The sequence below is a fragment of the Caloenas nicobarica genome, chromosome 15 (assembly GCF_036013445.1).
Source record: "Caloenas nicobarica isolate bCalNic1 chromosome 15, bCalNic1.hap1, whole genome shotgun sequence".
Lineage (NCBI taxonomy): Eukaryota > Metazoa > Chordata > Aves > Columbiformes > Columbidae > Caloenas > Caloenas nicobarica.
This window is the reverse complement of record NC_088259.1, coordinates 16,829,296-16,849,386: the sequence shown is the minus strand read 5'-3', so window position 1 is coordinate 16,849,386 and position 20,091 is coordinate 16,829,296. Positions and strand designations below refer to the sequence as shown.

Genomic DNA, 20,091 nt, shown 5'->3' with positions numbered 1-20,091 from the left:
AGACAACATGAATTACTCTACACTCACCGTCCGTATTGACTCTCAATTGGTTGTTCTTCCTTCCTTGGTACTATGTAATAAAGGATCAATCTGTTCAAATGCACATGCTGATTGAACTGGCAGAATTCTAGAGAATTAGGAAGTGTTGACCTCAGCCTTAAAGGTGGCAGGTCCTTTCCTATTGATGGGATTTTCTGGCTCATTATCACAGTGCTAATTTCCATAGCTCTCATCATCTCACTCCTGATGCCTTGTCAATTACTGAACGCAGAGGCAGGCTGGTACCTCATCTCTATCTTACCCCTTGCCCTGGAGCTGCCGGCAATGCTTCTAATTACAGAAGAACTGTCACAACCCAAACTCCATCTTTAAGGCAGAACTCTGAAAGGAATGAATCATGCATGCGAGGATGCCAGAAATCTTCGGAGATGTAGCCCGCGGTCCCGGAGCCAAGGTCTCCCTGTGCATCGCAAAGCTGCTGGCACTTCATCCGGGAGGCAGGAAGCTAATAGCAACGACTGCTCAGAATCTAGACAATTAATTACAGTCCCATACTTATAAAACCTCTCCATTATCCTAGCATTCACTTCCAAATCCATTGCTTTTAACTAAATAACATTATAACTTCACCACTATAACAAATAACATTAAGCCTTATTCCCAAAACAAAGTGGAAGAACTTCTAGGAAATGCATTTCTTCCATCATAGGAGGTGTCAAGATTTTTTATTTAAGTATTTTATTTAAAAGTCATTTAATTCAAATAATTAATTTTTGATATTTGAATGCTGAAGCTACAAAATAACCACAGGGTTATTACAGGAAAATCTGTTTTAAGTGCTTCTTGGTCTTGTTATCTTTCCTACAAAAGCTTAATGAATCACCATTAATGTGCAAAGGAGGGCTGGTGCTGTTCTGTGCAAAATGTTAGAATATTTCAAGTCCCTCTGTAAAACAAATAGAACATCGATCATATTAAAACAGGTAGAAACAAAGTCTTTTCAGGTAATTACGAGAGGAACTTTGATCAGAAATTGGATAACAAAGTAAAAAAAAAAAAAAAATTCCTAGTATAGGTGGCAAGGACAGATACTGAAGCCCACTGTTGTCATCAAAATAGCTTCATGGTACCTATGTACACGTTCCACACCGAAATCACAATTATCCAAAAGGGCCTGTTAAAAGGAGGTACAGCACAAGTGACCATTTCCTTCCCAGAATTCAAACTTCTTTCCTTCAGCCTTTTCCAGAAACAGCAGAAGGAACAATAGAGAATATGGGTGAAGAAGAAAGGCAGACCTGGAAAGAAGCGAGGGAGGCGAACAGAAGGGCAGCTTTTCACACGCCGCCTGGCACGCGAGCACCGCAGCGCGAACCGGTCTACGTCTCAGCGAAGCGACTGCAGAGCGCCCTTGCTTAAAATTTAGAATGTGCCTAAACGTTGTCCCAGAAATTATTAATTAATTTTGACCTAAGCCAAAATTAAATGGTCTCTTTGACATGATAAAAAACACTTACAAGGGCAATGTGAGCACTGCCCAGGAACATACTTGCATATCTTGTCAAGATTTCTATGCTCCATTGCTTCTTTGCTCGCGCTTTGATAAATCCAGTTGGAACATCCTTGGGTTTGGGTTTACAATATGAGATAGGATGTTTTGTTCTGGTCTAGTGGCAAGAGGAAAGCAAATGCATCCCTTCTGACACAGCAGGCAGCTGCTCTCCTGACGGGACAAGGTCTTTGCAGGCCTCAGGAGGGCAGGAAACACAACCCACGCTGCTCCACGTGGGCAGACCCTGCAGGTCTCTCTGCAGGCAGCAGACACGCTTCACCAGTCTATGCCTTTTGCTTCACGTTACTTCAAGATAGGCTCTTGGGCTGAAGATCTGACAGGATCTGTTCCTCTCGGTCCTGGTGCCTCTGTATTCGGATCTCCAAATCTCATGCTAAGCACTCGCCACTACCTCTTTCTCAGAAACACATTTAACACGGGAACTCCCTGTTGGTCAGACACCATGGAACATGGCTTGCGTGTCAGACCATCTATGGGACTTACAATTGGTTAGAAAGGATTTTATCGAAACCAAAATACCTATGGCTTATACCAAGGCTTGTGGCATTTTGCGTTAACAAGTACACAAACACACATACATCTTCAGTTCCTCTAACCCTCTCTGCACTTTCGCTCTCTTCAGTTGTCCAAGACTGTTGTTTGGTAAAGACTTTCACAGGAAGTTTCAAGAGACTTTTTTTCCATTTGCTTCTCTCTTGAGAGTCCAGCTTATTCCTACCCTTTGTGTTTCTTGTGTATTGTTTCTAGAGACTTCAGCTTCTTAAATCAACATGACTAGCCCAACAGAAGGGAATTACTTCACCCCCTGCCAGAATACACAGGATTGTTTTGAGAAAAATATTTTTGCATTGATGAAAAAGTCATTGTCTTTCAGTGTCAAGGGTTAATTTTTATTGTTCTCTAGTCACAATTTATTAATTGTTGTTAAATTTAAACACAGAATGACAAACTTAGCAATGCCTAAATTTAAATCCCACCAAGGATTCAGGATTTGTTGCCAATTGTAACCTGGAATAAGTCACCTACAACCCGCAGTAAATTCCTCCACCTTCTCCACTTGTATTTCCTCATTTGTAAAACGGAAACAGGATCATTTGTCTGCATCCTCACTGTGACAACACAAACATCACACGGGTTTAGACAAAGCCCATCCGTCCCATCTCTTACACCGGCAAGGAGCAGTTGCTTAAGGAAGGAGTAAAAGGTAAGGAGAATGAACTGCTCATTCCACCAGCACACTCTACAAGTTTCTGATAATTGCCACAGACATCATCCACTTCACAACGTTTAATAATCACGGGGACACCTTTTCTCCATGTACTTGGCATCCAGTTTAGGGGGTGGATTAGTTGCTGTCTTGTGTGAAACATAGGTGAAATCCTACCAAGTCAATGGGGCACTAGGTATGTAACGGAGGTGAAAAGGTGACCCCTAAGAAAGCCTGAAGTCTAAGACTCTATTATTCTGTTTCCTTTACGCATTGCATCTATGACCTGGTCTCCGTTGAGGTTTTTGTGTGTGTTCTTTTCTAATGAATATTAGATTTCCATGAACAGTTTTCCATTTACTGCATTATCACTTTGTTTTTCCACATTTGACCCATTTTGTACACACGAATATTAACACATACTTGGGTATTTGCGTTTAAACTGTGTCAGAGCCGTAGGTACTATACCAGATGTTAAACTGAGAGTCATTAGAGAAACAGGATACGAAGAGGCTAAACCTTTCAGAGACACCATCGTGACAAGACACACCCTTGTGCAGAGCTGCCCCAAGTTACGATCGACAGCGAGAGGTGAACAGAGCGGCAGAGACAGGAGCCTTGTGGCAACACTCGTACCGACTCGAGCACAGGGACCAGCTGTGAACAGCGGCGCTGCCTACGGAGGCTGGACGACCAGGAATGGAAGCGACCTTCTCGTGAAACGTAGGCCTCTGAGCGAATTGCAAAGTCGACAACAGACAAGCAGCAGGACTACAATTAGAGTCCAGCCACTCCAACCACAGTCTCCAGTTAGTAGTTTTTGTTTTCAATTATGTTCTTAAACAACTGGTTTAAGATGCAGATTTTGAAGTAGGTATAAATAGGACTCCCTCTAGTTTTAATTCCTTCTGGTACCCTGGCATAAAAGAAACCTAGTAAGGGAGCAGGAAAAAAGGATCCGAGAAGAAAGAACAGAAAACTCACATGCTAGCAATGGATAAAGTGCCAGATTTCAGGGGGGGAAGCCAAAGAATGGATCAAAAAATGTGCTTCAGGATAACATAACGGAACCAAATAAAGGACAACACAAAGCTTCTCTTCACAAACGGACACAAAAATATACATCTCCTATTAATGGCACTGTCCTGCACATGAAGTACCCTCTGTTCATGACAGCCACCATCAATTCTTCATGGGGTAGCTTAAGTAGTCCTTAAGAAAGGAGGTACCAGAAAGCTGCTTGATCACAGCGTGCAAGCTGAGCTCTTCAAAACTATTCCATAATTAGTGAAAAACAATCAGTGTATACCTTCATATGTACGGCTAGGATATATACCACAGAAACATTGGAAGACACTGACAAATACACTTACATCCTTTCTCCTTCCCATTCCACTCACCAAGAACACTAGAGTCCAACCTGCATTATTATTTTTCCATTGCAGTATCGTCAGGCTGGAAGGCAAAGCTCTTAGAGGTAAAAATGATCTGATGGAACTAGGTAGCGATAGAAGTCGATATGGCTGAATTGCTGCCTGAAATGTGCAGGGCAATCCTGCTTGCCGTGAGGGGAACCTGCTCTGCTGACTCTCACTTGGCATCCAAGAGCTAAGAGCACAGTTCATTAAAGAAGCCTCTTCTCTGTGCCACTTCCTTTTGAGTCATCACACCAGCCACTGACACCCTCCAAACTCAGCAAAAATGCAGTAATGAGAGAAGAACATCTTCCAACTGTTTTCCTTCAAAAAAATTTCATGTTAACAGATTTTAAAAGATTCTTTCACATACACTAGCATAGGCTAGCCTCCATCACATAAGCCACAGAATAAATGTTTAAAAGACATATTCTGTTGTCCACAGGCTCATTATGGTGACCATTAACTATGGGAGGGTTTAGGCCAGGTAATACCAGCGAGTCATGCAAGGGTGTTTTAAATGCTCAGACTCACCAGATAAAACTGAAATCACCACAGAATCTCCTGTCCTATCTAGGCACGTTCCAGAGACAATTCTGTGGCTGACTGAATCTCTCACAAGATATTCTTTCCATGTCCTGTTTTTGATAGTTTTTGTAGGACATGCACTTACCATTGGCTCTTGTCAATCATCCTTCAGGATTGACAGATTAGTTCCGAACCCGCTGCATGGACAGGGAAGTGGCATTTTCTGCAGAACACTCAAATCCTCTATACGAGGTACACCAGAAACGACAAGCCTCTTGCAGAGACTTACGGCTTTTTATATAAAGACCTGATCCCCAAGATAGAGACTGTGGTCAATATTATTTTTTGATCACATGATGTTCAGTTATTTTTTCCCTTTTTACTTCTTCAGTTCACATATCTCTGAGCTTCAGTGCCAAAAAAATGTAACTACAGAAATATGGCAACATCGAAAACAAACAAACAAACAAACAAACACAAAAACCCCATGCAATTTCTAGTCAAATTTTGCAACTGAGAAAACCCAGAGAGGCTTTAGCTAGAAGCCACTGAACTCTTGAGCGCTTATCAAAACCCTAAACCTCCTTGGCTCATCCATTGAATGTAAAGAATTATTTGTATGCAAGCCTACACTAGTTTAATTAAATTAGTAAAAATCCTTCACCAAGCCAAAATTAGCGTTTCATGGCCTGGGTTGCTGAGGAAGCTCAGGCTAATGGTTTGCAAAGGTTTAGGTTTACTGATGCACTGTATCTGACTTTAGTTAATACTGGACAATTGGCAAGAAATAACACAGTTATCACTGAGACCAGAAATGAGGCAGTTACCATAACTGAGCTGAAGCAATCACTCGTATCTAGACTTTAAATGACAATGAAAAAGTATCGTATTTTTCAAATGTGGGGAAAGCACAGTATTTCGACCTTGTTGATTTGAAGGAATTTAGTTAAGCACGTGCAAACCTCTATGTAGACACTTTGTTTTCTATAGAAGTATTTTACATCGGGTTAGTTAAAACTGTTCCCAGTTGATCTAAGCTAAACTGCAAACAACCACTGCTAACGGAGGTTTGATTTGGTGTAAAAAAATCACTTCTCGGGTTACCTGAGCACATCTGCTTGGGTAAACAAGGATTAAAGTGACAGTCTGCATGTAAGGAGAAAAAGTGGCAGTGAGAGGTTGGGAGGAAACAACTGAAGGAGTAAATTACTGCTTTTTCATACAGGGCTACTTGAAAGTACTAGCAGAAGTCACAGTGCAGCTCTATACGTCCTTTCAATGTCTGCTTCAAGTCACAATGAGAGCACCAACAGCCGGAGCCTCCGTCAGGCTGGCGCTTGCACACGGTTGCCAGCAGCTCCTTCGGCTGGGGGTTCTGCTCGAGGCTCGTTCCACAGCGCGGAGCAGCCTGTTTGTGAGCGCTCGCTGCAACGGGGCTGGCTCCTGAGAAGCTGCCGTTCTGAAATGCTCCATAAAGCTTCTGTTTATGGGGTGGAATCTGGAAAGGCATTTCGAATAGGATACGCGATTTCACTGCTCAGGTATCAAGTGTGACACTGAGACATGCAGCAACGCAGCAATGGATTCCAGCCCTCACTCTCACATAGCAACCATTACAACTGATGCTACCTACAAACCCTCTCATTAAAAATACAGCTGCTTCCTCTTTCTTCCAAAGCTCTTTTGTTATTCACTAAGGACTACACATTCAAAGGGTGAGAAAGGATGTTGCTCTATTTCTAAATCTGAGGATTTATGAAGTTCATTAAACTCTCACTCTGAACCTCCAGCATTCCCAGGATCTGCGGCATTTAACTAACAACATGAAAGCATCAGACATGCCTGATTGGCTTAGGACATTTATCTGGAAGTAGAACGTACCAAAGTTAAGGTCTCGTCAGTGTGCCTGGTAGTTCAACACCTCTCCCTTCTGGGAACTAAAGGAACGGTGACACGATCAGACTGTAACTCCAGGATTCCCCGGAGCCTGCAAGTTGTTGCCACATTAAAGAGCGCGATGAAATTCACTTCCTCAGTGCTCTCTTCAGTGTTCACCCACTAAGAAGAAATATGAGGAGCTGAAAGGCTCCCTGAGAAAGAAAGATAGGCTCCGTTACCAGAGTGTCACATGGCAACATAAGCTGTCACTGACCCAGGAGCATCAGTTTTACACCGCGGTAACTACAGAGGGCTGAGGTAAGTCCCCATTGCAAGTGACATTCCTATTAGTATTTCTGCTCGCAGCAGACTTTTTCACTGATGGCTTGCATTTCTCTCTATTTCTGAAGTCTTACCAACAAAAATGTACTTACAACTTCAGTACCCGCAAAAGAAGCCACAGGAAATCTGACTATTAAATGAAAGCAAAATTAACAGTGCTTAGACTACTGAAAAGGAGAAGTGTGCATGCTATTTAAATTTTGCTATAAATAAGATGAGCGACTGATCAGCACAGATGTCCCCAGAAAAATGAATTCTACTTTCCAGAAGCAGCGTTATAAATTGTCCTGATAATCAAACTGAGACATGCAAAACAATTCAGGGATTTTTAATCATAACGTACATCAGATGACAGAATATTAGTCAAATGCTTACAAATCTCTTAATTATTGCAATGCAGTGAATGTAAAAGAATCCTGAAATCAATATAAAGTGTTACAGGCAACCAATACAAGAATGCAGAACTGGAATGATTAAGGTCTTTTGTTCCTAAGGAAACCAGCCGCCTCTCACCCCCTTCCTTTCATTAACATCTCCCAGAGAAATGTCAGCTCCGAGTTCTTCCCAAAGCATTCAGTAACGCTTGAATCTTGGAAACATGCCTAGGAAGTTGAATCCAGTTCTGATGTGAGGGGTCGCCTTCCCCAGAGATTTGAGATTTGCTTGTCTATAAGAAATTCCGGTGCACTGGTGGTGTGCGGTACCAGAAGGAGAGGATCGGAGACATTATATCACCTCCCTCCACAGTGGGCAAGAAGCAAAGTTCCTCTGCCCCAGAAGGATGGTGTGACAGTGAGACACTTCAGGCTTCCCCCTTAACACAACAGTTCACTGTCCTGGACTGAGACCAAGGGCTTACCCTGCATTGCTTGCTTCTTGCATTCTGTTGGCCTAGTTACTACATAAGCATTACAATGTATTACTTCTGTGCATCAATTATCTGTAGCAATAACTCTGATTTGCAAAATATAAATACTATTATTAAAAAATAAACTATGGCCTAAACAGATGTGGAATCACATTGCAAAAGCCAGTACGTCCTGAAGAGCTGTAGCTCCTGGACAGTCCCAACTCCCAACCTATCTCCACAATAGGCAACAGAAAGGCTGATACATTCTTCATGTTAGAACCCACCACTCTTATTATTAGAGCTAGCTAATTAGTCCTGGTTTGGGATGAAAGGACTTTCTGAAATATCAGAAGTTAACATATAAGAGGATCTATCTGAATTTCAACCAGTCCTGCGTGTAAGATACCCGGGTTGCTTCACAGCAATGCCTGAAATATGTCTGAGACCTGTTGAGAGAGACAAGTTTCCATGGATGGAGAATTCTCAGTTTCATCCATTAATCTTGAAAATAAATAAAATCTGACTTGTCAAGGCACAAAACTCTTCTTATTCCTCTACCTAGTAGAGAAGACTATTATGGAGGAAAAACAATTAAAAACGTATATAAGTAGCAGCCCTTAAGGTGAATGCAACCAAATCTATTTATTGCTACTGCACTTAAAAAGAAAATTGGATTGATCTAGAATTGTAACATGGGGTTCTATTAAGAGCTTTGCTTTGTATTGATGCTACTAATGACTGAGGTTCTTGTAATAAGCAAATGCAGCTGCCCTTGACAATGGACAAGTCTCTGGGGAAGAGAGGAGGATTGCATAATGCAGTTAATGAGGTTAGCGCAGAATGGAACTTGAATTCCGTAGAACAAGCAGTGGAGGACACAGTGTTTTATAGAGGATCCGCATGAAAGCACAGAGTCTCTCATGTCTCAGTAAATGCTATAGAATGCTTTCAAAATTAAAAACACTGTCCAGCCCTAAAGTATACAAAATTCATAAGAAGACAAATTTTAATAAATATGAAACTAGTACAAACTATTCCATTATATATATTTTTTTGCTATAAAACAGTCTTCGCTGGACAACGACGAAACTCCATTCTTCAATTCACATACGTATTCACTATGTACTTCAGAAGCGAATACTATTTTCAAGATGCAAACTGCTTTCCACGATAGCAAAACCATGGAAAGTTAGTATTAATAATGATTTGTAAATTCCATTATTTAATAGTCTTAAAGTTGTACTAATAGAGAAACAAATAATAACAGAGAAATAAAAGTTTAGGCCAGCAGTTTCCAAGACAGAAAACTTTCACTTGCTCCAGTCAGCTTCAGAAATCTAGTTTTCCAGCCCCCTGGGTCTGCATTTGCTCAGTGACACTGGTGATACCTTCAGACACCAAAGTGCTCCGAAACTCAGGCAGCTACTTGGGTGGATCTTGGGTGTTTTTCCTTTCTGATATGGAACACCTTGTATGGCTCTGATTCACTGAGCTGGGTTGCACAACCTGTCCCCGTATCCTCTGCCTCCCGAACAGCTGGACTAGGGACACTTTTGCTGGGGGGTGAGAACACCAGTGCAAGACATCAGCTGCCTTCATCTCCTGCTGCCTTGGGAGCAAAAGCGTGTTTCTATCTCCTAAAGGGCTGTGTTGGAATACACCATCCAAATAACTGAGCCATACTTGGTTTAGAAATACATGGCAGGATCTCCACATGTGATCTACTCTTGGTACCAAGGAGATGCTGCCCACAGTTAACTCTGCAGGTAAGTCCTCCCCTTGTTCCACACCTCAGGAAAAATGTTAACGCAGTTGCCATTATCAACAGTGTCTTCAAGAGCTGCAGCACTTAGATGACGCTGTTCGCATCCTCAGCTCTACTCTTCCAGGCTCCCTGCAGGCTCACAAGTACATCTGTGCGGCATTTAGCAACACGAGTAGCCAGACCTGTGCACACTGAACTAACCACTGCAGTTGCCAGCAGTCTAGTCACAACAGCTTATACATCATTTTTTCTGCTGTTCAATGAAGTTGATCATGCTGTAGGCAGACTTTCATCCAGACACCTCTAAACCATGTGGTGTGATGTTCTTTTTCTTTTTAGTCACACAGAAGACAGGTTGTGGATTATTTTTAAACAGAACGGACACAGATTCTGCCTAGGACGGAACAGAACAGTGAGGGCTACAGCGAGGTTCAGGCTTCCACAGCACCGCAGATTTATATGGCTTCATCCAATGTTACGGGCCCTGGGGTCTGAGCAAAACTTATTTCTTACTTTGCTTGTCCTTTCTGTTCGGATGGCTCCTCTGACTTAAGAGTCACAGATCCATGCATTTCTCTTGATCTGCTTTAGGTTCCTTCATTCACTGATTTAAACATACATGTATTAAACATCTTTCTATATTTCTGACATTTGTAGCTGTTAATTAAATTTTGTTTTGTACAAGTGGCTTTTGAATAATAGACCCATTGTTTCTACCAAAGAATTGACCTCAGAATCTGTCAGTAAATATGACACCAAATCATCCTTTGAGGAACACAGACATGCTTATGCAATTTATCATTTTGCTTTGTTCACGTTGTGCCTGTACAAAAGCTCCCATTCAAGTGGCTCCCTGTTGTGAGCATTCTCTCTGCTTTACTAAAATCCATCTCAGCTTATGGGAAATCACTTCCAGAGGAAATCAGAGATGCCCAAAGATCCACAAAATGGATCCATCCTCATGCTACTATGTGCATAATCACACATTTGCAAGGGGTGGACGTTCAGGACTGCTCAACCCAACTTCAGACTCCTAGGAACATGAGCCTTCCCTCTCTAGCTGGGAGAAAGAAAAAAAAAAAAAAAAAAAATCAAGTTTACCTTGAAAAAGGTAAGACAATGCCATGAGTTGCCTTGGTGAGGATTAGAATTCCATGGCCACCATGACCAAAATAATTTCAAGACTTTCTTGTAAACCTGATGCCCTTCCTACCTGGAAAGTGCCAGCTTTTCTCAATGACTCTGACACATTCCAGTAGCCAAGAAGATTTGTACCAGAACAATCAGCCGATCACCTTGGCACTATCCATGCACAGCAAACCTTCACTGATATTTTGTATCATCATTTGTCCAACATTTCGCTTCTACTCTTTTTGGAATAGGAAACCCCCCTGTAATTTGGTCATTTACCACCTCAGCAGCAAGGCAGTTGTAATTCTCACCTGGCACAAGACACGTGGATAGAAGACACAAACTGACAGATCCTGCTGGTATATAACTGTTAATCATTTACAATACACGGAACAGAAGACTGGATACTTCAGGGGCTTACAGCTGGTAAAGCATATTTAAAATATATTAATCTAAATATTTTACATAATTATATAAAAATTTGGTCATCAAATTGAATTTAGCTCACTCTAATAATGCCTTAATATTTCTCTCATTTGGCAACAGTGTGAAAAAATTCTGTGGGTCGCAAATTAATTCTTCAAAAACCACCAGTGCTGTAGACAACCAACGAAATGGCAAACAAGTGTGAAAGCGGAGAGGAATTTACCTCTCCTTTCAAACACAGCTCAGGTGTACTCGGCTGAAGCCGAAGCGCGCTGTGCCGCCGGTGTCTGTGCTGCTGCAATGGAAAGCCTCGCGCTCAAAGTGTCGAGCCCACCAACCTCACCAAAATTGCATGGAAGCGAAACAAGAAACCAAAAACAATGTCGGATTGGGGTATATTTTTCAGATGCATCTAAAACATTTCTGTGGAAGGAAGTGAGCGAGACTTACTGTCTACCTGACATATTAAGTCCTGTACAATTCCTAATGGCGTCACAATTAATGCTGTGTTTGCTTCCCAGCCTCACGCAAGCAGCCACGTGAAGCTCAAGCTTCATGACGCTGTAGAGGTTAACTTCTCGGCTTGGCTAGAATTACGGTATTTTGTGGAATTTAACACTTCAGGAGAAGATGACACTCTAGTGATGCCTGTAAAAACCAAGCCAGATGTTCAGCCTGTAACGCACCATAACCCTAAATGCATTAGCAGGGAACAGTGAGTCTAAAGGCCTCACAAAATGAGTAACATCCACGCACTCACTGCAACGCGCCTCAGCTTTCTTCACTGCAGCGACAATCGTTCCTCTGAAACAAGCAAGACAGGGAATACTTCAATCCTCACATAATATTCAGAAAATCACTAGGCTTGACTCTTCTGTATGTCACCCTAGTCTGGCCATGGCATCTTCAAGGATCCCAGGGGAGTTACACAGGAAAAAAAAAAAAAAGTATGGTCAACCCTGCCTGCTGTGTGTGCATCTGCTAGCAAGACACACGGCAGCCACATCAGCTTCTCGTTTGTCCAAGTACAGAGCAGAAAAATAGCCTGGATTTGCCCCAACAGAGAAGAGATAAAAGCTCTCTGAGCAAAACATTCTGAGCTAACTTCTGCTCTTGACTTCCCTGAAGATAATTTCCACCCAGACAGTATAACTACTCTGGCTTCTTCCGTAACACGCTAGAGGAACTGATTGGGGCTCTTCAGAGTTTAGCTTATTTTTCAAAAGGATAGAGCGTTGCTCGAGTCTGATCCTTTCAAAGACGCCCCAGCTGTGCAGCCAGCTGTGCGCCACAGAAGTTTGCACTGTGCTGTTCCTTTCACTCTCATACAGGGAGCTTAGAGATACCTGTGAGATATAGTTACCGATCAATGGCATCTAAATCTTCCTCTTTTCCTCCTCCCTCGAGCTACTAGGTTACTTTACTCTGCACTCCATTTCCTCCAGTATAACACATTAACCAGTACCGCTGGGGTTAAACAGGAAAGTTCATGTTATGGAAGCCTCTCCTTTCCCTGTTCTTTCCACCCATGGGAACGGCTTCAGAACCACACCTCTAATTTAGGGTTAGTTTCTCAGGATCCTCCAGCATCACAGCTCTTCTATTTATACCACAGTCTATGATGTGGCATTAAATATATGCACATAGGTCTAAAGTGCTGGCACTGAGGCCGGTTCCACCCAGTCACCAGCTTCAGCAATTAGGCACTGAGATATCTCCTACAGAAGGGAAAGGAGGCAAAGGTTCCAAGCTGACTGAGGGGCAGTTCTCGCGCACTCCCCACATACGCACCCCAAGACCTGCTCCACCCCCTGCTGAAGTGATGGAGAAGCCTCAGAAGCAAATCTGCAATGCCAATGAAGTGATGAGTATCTACAAGGACACTCGGGTCTATCAGCAGAGGTGACACCGAGAGCTAGACGGCCAGACACTGCCCGGACACCGATTAGGCAATGGTGTTGTTCCCCATATGCAGAGCCTGGCCAAGCTGTGAGTAATTTCAAACGCCGAGCTCCATGGGGGAGATCATAGCACTTACCTGACAGGTGTGGGGCCCTGGATTTCAGGCCTGTTTTCATTTGAATTGAGTTACTATTCGCAAGAAATCACAAAGACTACCCTGAGCAGACATGGGATACAAAGCGGTTCTTGAAAAACCATTTTTAACCCTTCAGAGTGAGAGGACTTAGATTTACCACAGTAATTAGTCGCACAACACAGGAGGGAAGCGTGCAGGAAACTAATTCCTAAACTGTTGTGGCAACAGAAAACCTGCAGCTGGAGAGTAGCTGGGGCAGCAGCTCCTGAGGGGATTGCCTGGAAAAGCTTTGCACTTTTTGATGCTCTAAGCCAGACATATTCAACCTGATGGCTGGGTAGGCTATCTTCTTTCCGTGTTTGGAAGCACAGGATTTCCTTTTCAAGGCCAAATTGGTGCAGTGTACAAGAGCACATCACCTCCTGGGAAATACTGGCTATGCTGCATATGTAGAGATGCTTCCGGGTAGCCACATTTCTTGGCTTGCATGTTAAAAGAGTTCAGGAGAAAAGGTAAAAATGGGTACGTCATGAGGAAAAGCCGTAGCTGGGTAGGTGGGTCGTGTGTGTGTGCACGCTTGTATTCACATCAGCTCCATTTCTTTTCTGTCACTTCCACTATTCCTAATGGTATGTACGAAGAAATGAGTGTTGTCAGTCCATTTCTTACTGGTTCAGCTTCTCTGCTGCTTCATTCCTCACTTGCTTCTTCCTCCTAATACATCAGTCCAGTTTCATCATCATTCCAGCCCTTTGCATCCGCACTGCAGAGAGGAATACTGGAAGTCAGTCAGTACTGTGAAGCTGGTTGTTTGTTTACACACAACATGCTGAATTTTGTCTCAAGACTGATCCATGAAGCTCCTTCTAAAGGAATTATTTACAGTCTTTCTGGGAACCTAGGCTGATCCAACGAAAGGAATACAGAAAAACATGAAAAAGTAAGTTTTTATCCAGAAATTATGAAACCCCAAAGGGTGCAAAAAAAATCTTGTCTACACAGAAAAGCGATCCAAACTACAGCATAATTCTCCTGCTGAACTACAGAGCACATGAAGTCAAGTTTCTTCTTTTGTTGCAGTAACTACAAGATCACATCCCTTTCTAGTAACTAATAGGTCTCTGCTGAAGATCACCGATGAGCAAGCTCATCTTCGGCTGTCTCCTGCCTACCAGGCTGCAAAGAACATGTCTAATTCATCTCGAGCAGCAACACGCAGCAGTCAGAGCAAGTGCTGAACATCAATACACACGAAATCAAAGCTATCTACAAAAGTAGCCTGTGGGCTACAATATAATTTAGAATTCAAAACACCTTTTTTCATTCTGCCCCTGGAAACAAAAGATTGATCTAGAAATTATTGTAGTAAGATACGTGAATGCAGGAAAAATGGATAAGGGAAGGCTGAAGGAGGCTCCAGAATTTCTGTGGGCAGTATCCTATTCGTTTCATCTGACCCAGTGAAATGACGTTCACTGGAATCAATTCAATTGCAAGTAATAAAAATGTAAAATATAGGAACTACATAATAAAATGACAATGATACAGGTTAGCTCTGCTTTGCATACACCAATGTTATCATTACAGTAAATATTTAACACCTACAATGTCTTCGATGCAGACCAAGGCTACAGATCTGAAGGCATCCTCTGGCCCAGGTGACTAGAGGAGAAAGCAGAACGCCTGGGAACGCCGAAGGTCAGAGCCAGTCTGCTACACAAGATATCCTCCTCAGTACTGACGGTTATTAGATGAGATCTTCAGGTCACTGACTGGACTCAGATGCCATATTCCTTTCATAGAAAGGACTAATCATGAAATGACATTTAATTTGATAGTTGACAAAGCTTCTTTCCACCCAAGTACTTGCTGGTGAGACTATTGTACCTCATATGCACCCCCAAAAAAGGTATTAGCAAAGACAATATATAAAATAAACACTGAAACAACAATACATAAAGAGCCACATCACACCTATGATGTTTTTAGACCAGGACATAACATCACCTTCAGACTTCCTATAGCTGCCCTTAGAATCAGCGCCAAGACTTCCTGGTGATCTCAGGCTGTAATCAGGGTTAAATCTTCGGTTTTCCTTTTCTTCTCTAGACTGAGATGCTTTTTAAGACTTTAGATAGATAAACCCTGTGAGCAGCAGTGATTCAGTTCTGAATTCTGGAGTCTTGCTAGATATTTTTCTTATTTATCATTATTTTTTGCAGACACAGCTTTAAACCTTGTAAATGCTGCATTAAACAACTAAAAAAGGTCTTTAAGACGCAAGGAATATGTGAGGATTTAAAAACTCCGCTGCATTATTCCTGAGCTCACTTTGATTTTGTACCCGTAACAAGTAACTTACAAGAAGGAAACTCAGTAATTTTGAGCAGCTCCTCTCTGCAGTGCTCCCATCTGGGAGAACGTACTATCAGCCAGAACCATCTCCTGGAGATTTGCCCTCATTTTCTTCCTGTGAACTTGTATAAAACTCTCTCCACTCGACCGCCTCTGAATAATGTACAACAACAGATGAGCGACAGTGAGTGCCAAGGGAGCCCATTGCTGCGCTTCAGCTTCCAGAAGCATTATGGGGGTATCAGAACAACATGGATCTAGTCGAGAAAGATTCAGATCATCAAAAAAAATACATGTGCAGCAAGAATGAAGGACACCTGATAGTCCACTGAGGACCAAAACAAAATTACCAGATCACATTCTGTTCACAGTTTTTCCAGCTAAAATCCAGGTGACTCCAGAACCTATATCAGACATCACAAAGCGAAAGATTTATTTTCTTGGCCCTTTATACCCCACTCGACTGCCCTCAGTTACTTCACCCTTAGATAAATCTCTGTTTGGTAACAGATTTTTTTTTTCCTGCCCCCCCCCCTTTTTTTTTTTTGAGAGGATTCAAGTGTTGGTAAAAAAGCTGGATTCGCACTTTAGAAAATTAAATCCATCAAAAGGAAAACACAAGATTCATTCCACTTACACTTGAGATCTCATGACTGCCCAGCCGGTACGCAGCAGCTCTGCGCTCTCGAGGCAGAGAGAAAGGTGGCTGGATCTGTTCTCACAACAGCTGCACTTCTGCACAAGTGCCAATAGGACTACCAGTCACAACCGCTTTGGGGAATCGCTGAACGGGATCGCCTTTCTAGAGAGAATTGGTTAAGGTGTTTCAAGTAGAAGATTTTATTCACATAACCCATATTGGTGAGGCTGGTCAGGTCTACATACGCAAAAGGATGCAAACTCCCAGGAGAAAACAGAGTCACAGCAGTCATAAGAGAGCAGGAAAAACACAACGTGCATCCTGATGCAATATTACCAAGCTCCACTGCATCTGCACTTGAGCTACAAGCAAAGTCCATCACGTAACTTATTCCACCTCAGATCCGCTGCATTGGGATGCAGATGTGTCCCTTACTCGGTGTTCCAGGAGCAGACGGCGTTTCCCCCAAACGCCGCCGTGCTGGTGCAGGACGCTCAGCCACGCTAACTCGCAGCGCGGGATCTCTCTCCCCGTATGCTGTAACTGTGCTTTGGCCTCTGACAGAAATTGTTCCTTCCTGAAAAGCATGGGCCAGATTCATCTGTCTGCACTGAATCCAACAGAGAATTCGGCCCGTTTACAGCAGAGGACAATCTGTCTCCATTGCATCACTTCACCCAGCCCAGCTCTAGAGCTTGCCCTAGCCTCTACCAAGATGTTGGCCGATTCTAATCAGCTTTCCTTGCCATCTTTTCTTACTTCCCCATTTAAACATGCACACATGCATGTGTTTTTAAAATGCTGGCGTTGTTATTAGGGGCATTTTGGTTGCTGCATCTGTTTGTATTCTACGCTACATTACTCAGAGTCCTGCTAACATACAAGGCAAGTTGTTACTGTGATACTATTTCTCTACATTGGGCTCCTACCAGCTTTATGGTCTACAGAAAAAAAAGAAATATTACCCAAACCAAAAATTTCCTGTCTCCTTATTTTGAAGTTCCCAGTGAAACACAAATACAAGTGGGAAGAGGCATCTGTTTACATCAGGGCAAAGCAATATGAGAGTTCAGCTGAAGGCAGGGACAGCTGGAGTCTGATGTATAACTCCTTTACAGTGCTACCATATGTCTGTTGGTGTGGGACTGCAACATAAGACATCTTTGACATATGTCAATTCCAGCTGCCAATGCATAATCTATCTTGCTAGGAACAAAAAAATGTTTATTTCCTCTACTTGTCTTTGATCCCCACCTGAATCTGAAGTCTTGTCCTTCTCCCCATTGTTCGTCCTGTCCCCCCACGCATCTGCTGTCCATTTCCACCAGCCTCTCTCTGCTCAAAGAATCACAGATTACACATTGGCCAGTTGGTCACAGTAACAGAACTAGTCACTGGAACTGAGTGTTTCAAGAAACAGTCAAGTGGCTGCACGCCATGGGGCAATAATACTTTCCAGGGATTTGGTTTAGGCAGCAAAGCCAGCTCATGCAGCAGCCTGAAAGGCCTCACGAGATAAAACATTCATGTCCGCAAAGCACAACACAGCCCCAGTAGTTTGCGAGTAAATCATGGAGATGACAGTGCAGAGCAATTTTATTCAACATTGTTTATCACACATTTTTTCCATATGCTTGAAAACAGAGAGGAAAGAAATAAAAATTATAAACAGACACTGCTTCCCTTAGACAGGAATCTCTGCACAAGCGCCAAATCACCAAATTAGCCAGGAGTACTGAGTGCTGGAAACGATGGGAGAGATGAGCTGCTCTGATTAGCATTCCCAGCAATGCTTTCCCTAACCACCAACAAAAGTTTGGGAGACACAAGCAGTCTCCATTTGGGGAGCTGCTTTATTTCACATTGCTTCCAAGACTGACAGTGTTGACTACAAGCAATAAATACATGTTATCAATATATGCTTCAGATGCACCATGTTCTGTGATTACCAACCCAGTTCTTTCACAGATCTGAAATGTTCCATAAAACTTTTAGGGGGCTCCTCTAATCCAAGGAAAATTGTCGTAACATGCTTAAGACTGCACGTCATTCCTAGACTTCAAATCATTTAATAGTTTGTGATCAAAGCAGTTTCTTATATTGATACAAGAGGTGAAATTTTCAATAGGTTTTCCTAGTCACGCCTGGGTACACCTTGTTGATGTGAGAGAGCATATTATGTGGATAGCGAGGTGTGTTGGGCACAGAATCAGAAATGCACACAAAGCTGCTCCCACCATATATCTCTAATTACTAGGAATCAATATTTGATAGAGTGCAGTGCAGTGCCAGTTAATTGACCAAGAAATGAGAAGTTATAAATGCAGCAGATTTAAACAACAGCTACATTTGCAATGTAGAGACAATTTGCAGACAACTGGCATCAGGCAGCCAAATGTCTCTTTTACAACAATGCCTAATCCACACAGCATTGTAGCAACAAAAAGAACTACCAGCTTTGCATCAGCTTGCTGGATCTCGTCCCTGACAAACGATAGTGGGAAAAACTGCTTGTTGTCCCTTCCACAGCAGCACCAACATGAGGTCAGCCTCTCGAATCCAACCCTGTACATGTGACAGAACTAAAACGACCATCTGAACAATTCCAAACAATCAAACAAATGCAGCCTTGGGAAGAGAACCAAGCTAAAAGGAACCGGCAGAATGTTATGACAGTACCAGTCAGAAAGGCTACCAAAATAACCACCCCGTTCAAGGGCTTCCCTCAGCCTGATTTCACATGCTGAGGCACTTCGGAGTTGGAGTTGTAATGCTACAGAGGAGGCAGAATGACCTACTTACACTCTCTACAAGCTGGGACACATTCTAGTCCCTATTAATAATACACACACTTCAGTTTAAATCATGTGCTTATAATCTGAATACTGTTTTAGTCCTTAGAGTAATAAAAAACCCAAAAACCTAGTTTACAGAAACATCTTTAATACATGAGCATTTCAGATGCTTGCCACAGATTCAAGAGATAAGGTTAGATCCCAAAGAGCGTGTTCACTTTCTGTTAAGCCCTTATCCTTCAGGGAGTTTGGCAGATTATGGGATGAAAACCCCCACTCAGCCCTCACAGGTTATGAATTTTGTAGATTAGATGTTGTTAAAGTCAACAAAGCACCCTTCATGTTCCACTTAGATCTTCATAAACATTAAGAAAAGCTTTTCCCATTCCAGTTATCAAAAGGAATATGACAGGGGAATAAATGTGACAGCTTTATCCTACCCTGTCAAACCCCTGTGTTTCCCTGGTTCCCAGGAACCTCAACACACACACATCACCTTCCAGCCAAAACACTTTCAAAGTTTTAGCTGTTGCAACTAAAAGAGTTTACCTTCTGGCCAGAAGCAAGAGGTAAAATGACCTACAGGAATAAGTGGGGATTACCTCTTACCGGCCAGCAGAGTTTACTAGAAACACACAACAATGTGCAAACTGTCATTAGGAGTAAGCTCTTAACTTGTAACCCAAAAGAAAACAAAACCACGGCAGAACCTTCTGGCCAGCCCACAAAGTAACAGTCCTGACTCCTTTTGGGTGTCTCCAATACTGCAAAATAATCCAGGAAAAACTGATCAGGCGCACATAATTTTCCAGAGCAAAATAGGAACCAGTTGAGGTTATCTAGGCAAAAGATCAAGAAAAATTCAAGCAGCAAACAATGTACTTCCAAGTTAAACAACAATCGGGGTTCACAGAGCCTCTCTGCAAAGCTCTCCAAGAGCCTGGCCTGGGGAAGAAACCCTTCACTTCGCAGAAAAAGAGGCCTGTCCGCTCGGACCACGAAATCAAATAAAACCTCTCTTTGTGGCAGCGTCCAGGGGAGAAGGACAAAGGGCCTCTGCCACCGCAGGGTTTCTGAATGACAGAGGCCTCCAGCACCTCCAGCCCTCCTCCCGCCAGCAGCACAATCCCAGCAAACTGAGTGCTTAT

The 20,091-nt window shown here is 42.7% G+C and overlaps 1 protein-coding gene across 2 annotated transcripts in view; it reads right to left on the bottom strand.

The window, feature by feature from the left end:
• Positions 1-20,091, bottom strand: part of PREX1 (phosphatidylinositol-3,4,5-trisphosphate dependent Rac exchange factor 1) — a 150,303-nt gene that overhangs the window by 107,192 nt on the left and 23,020 nt on the right. The gene's annotated exons all lie outside the window — the stretch shown is intronic.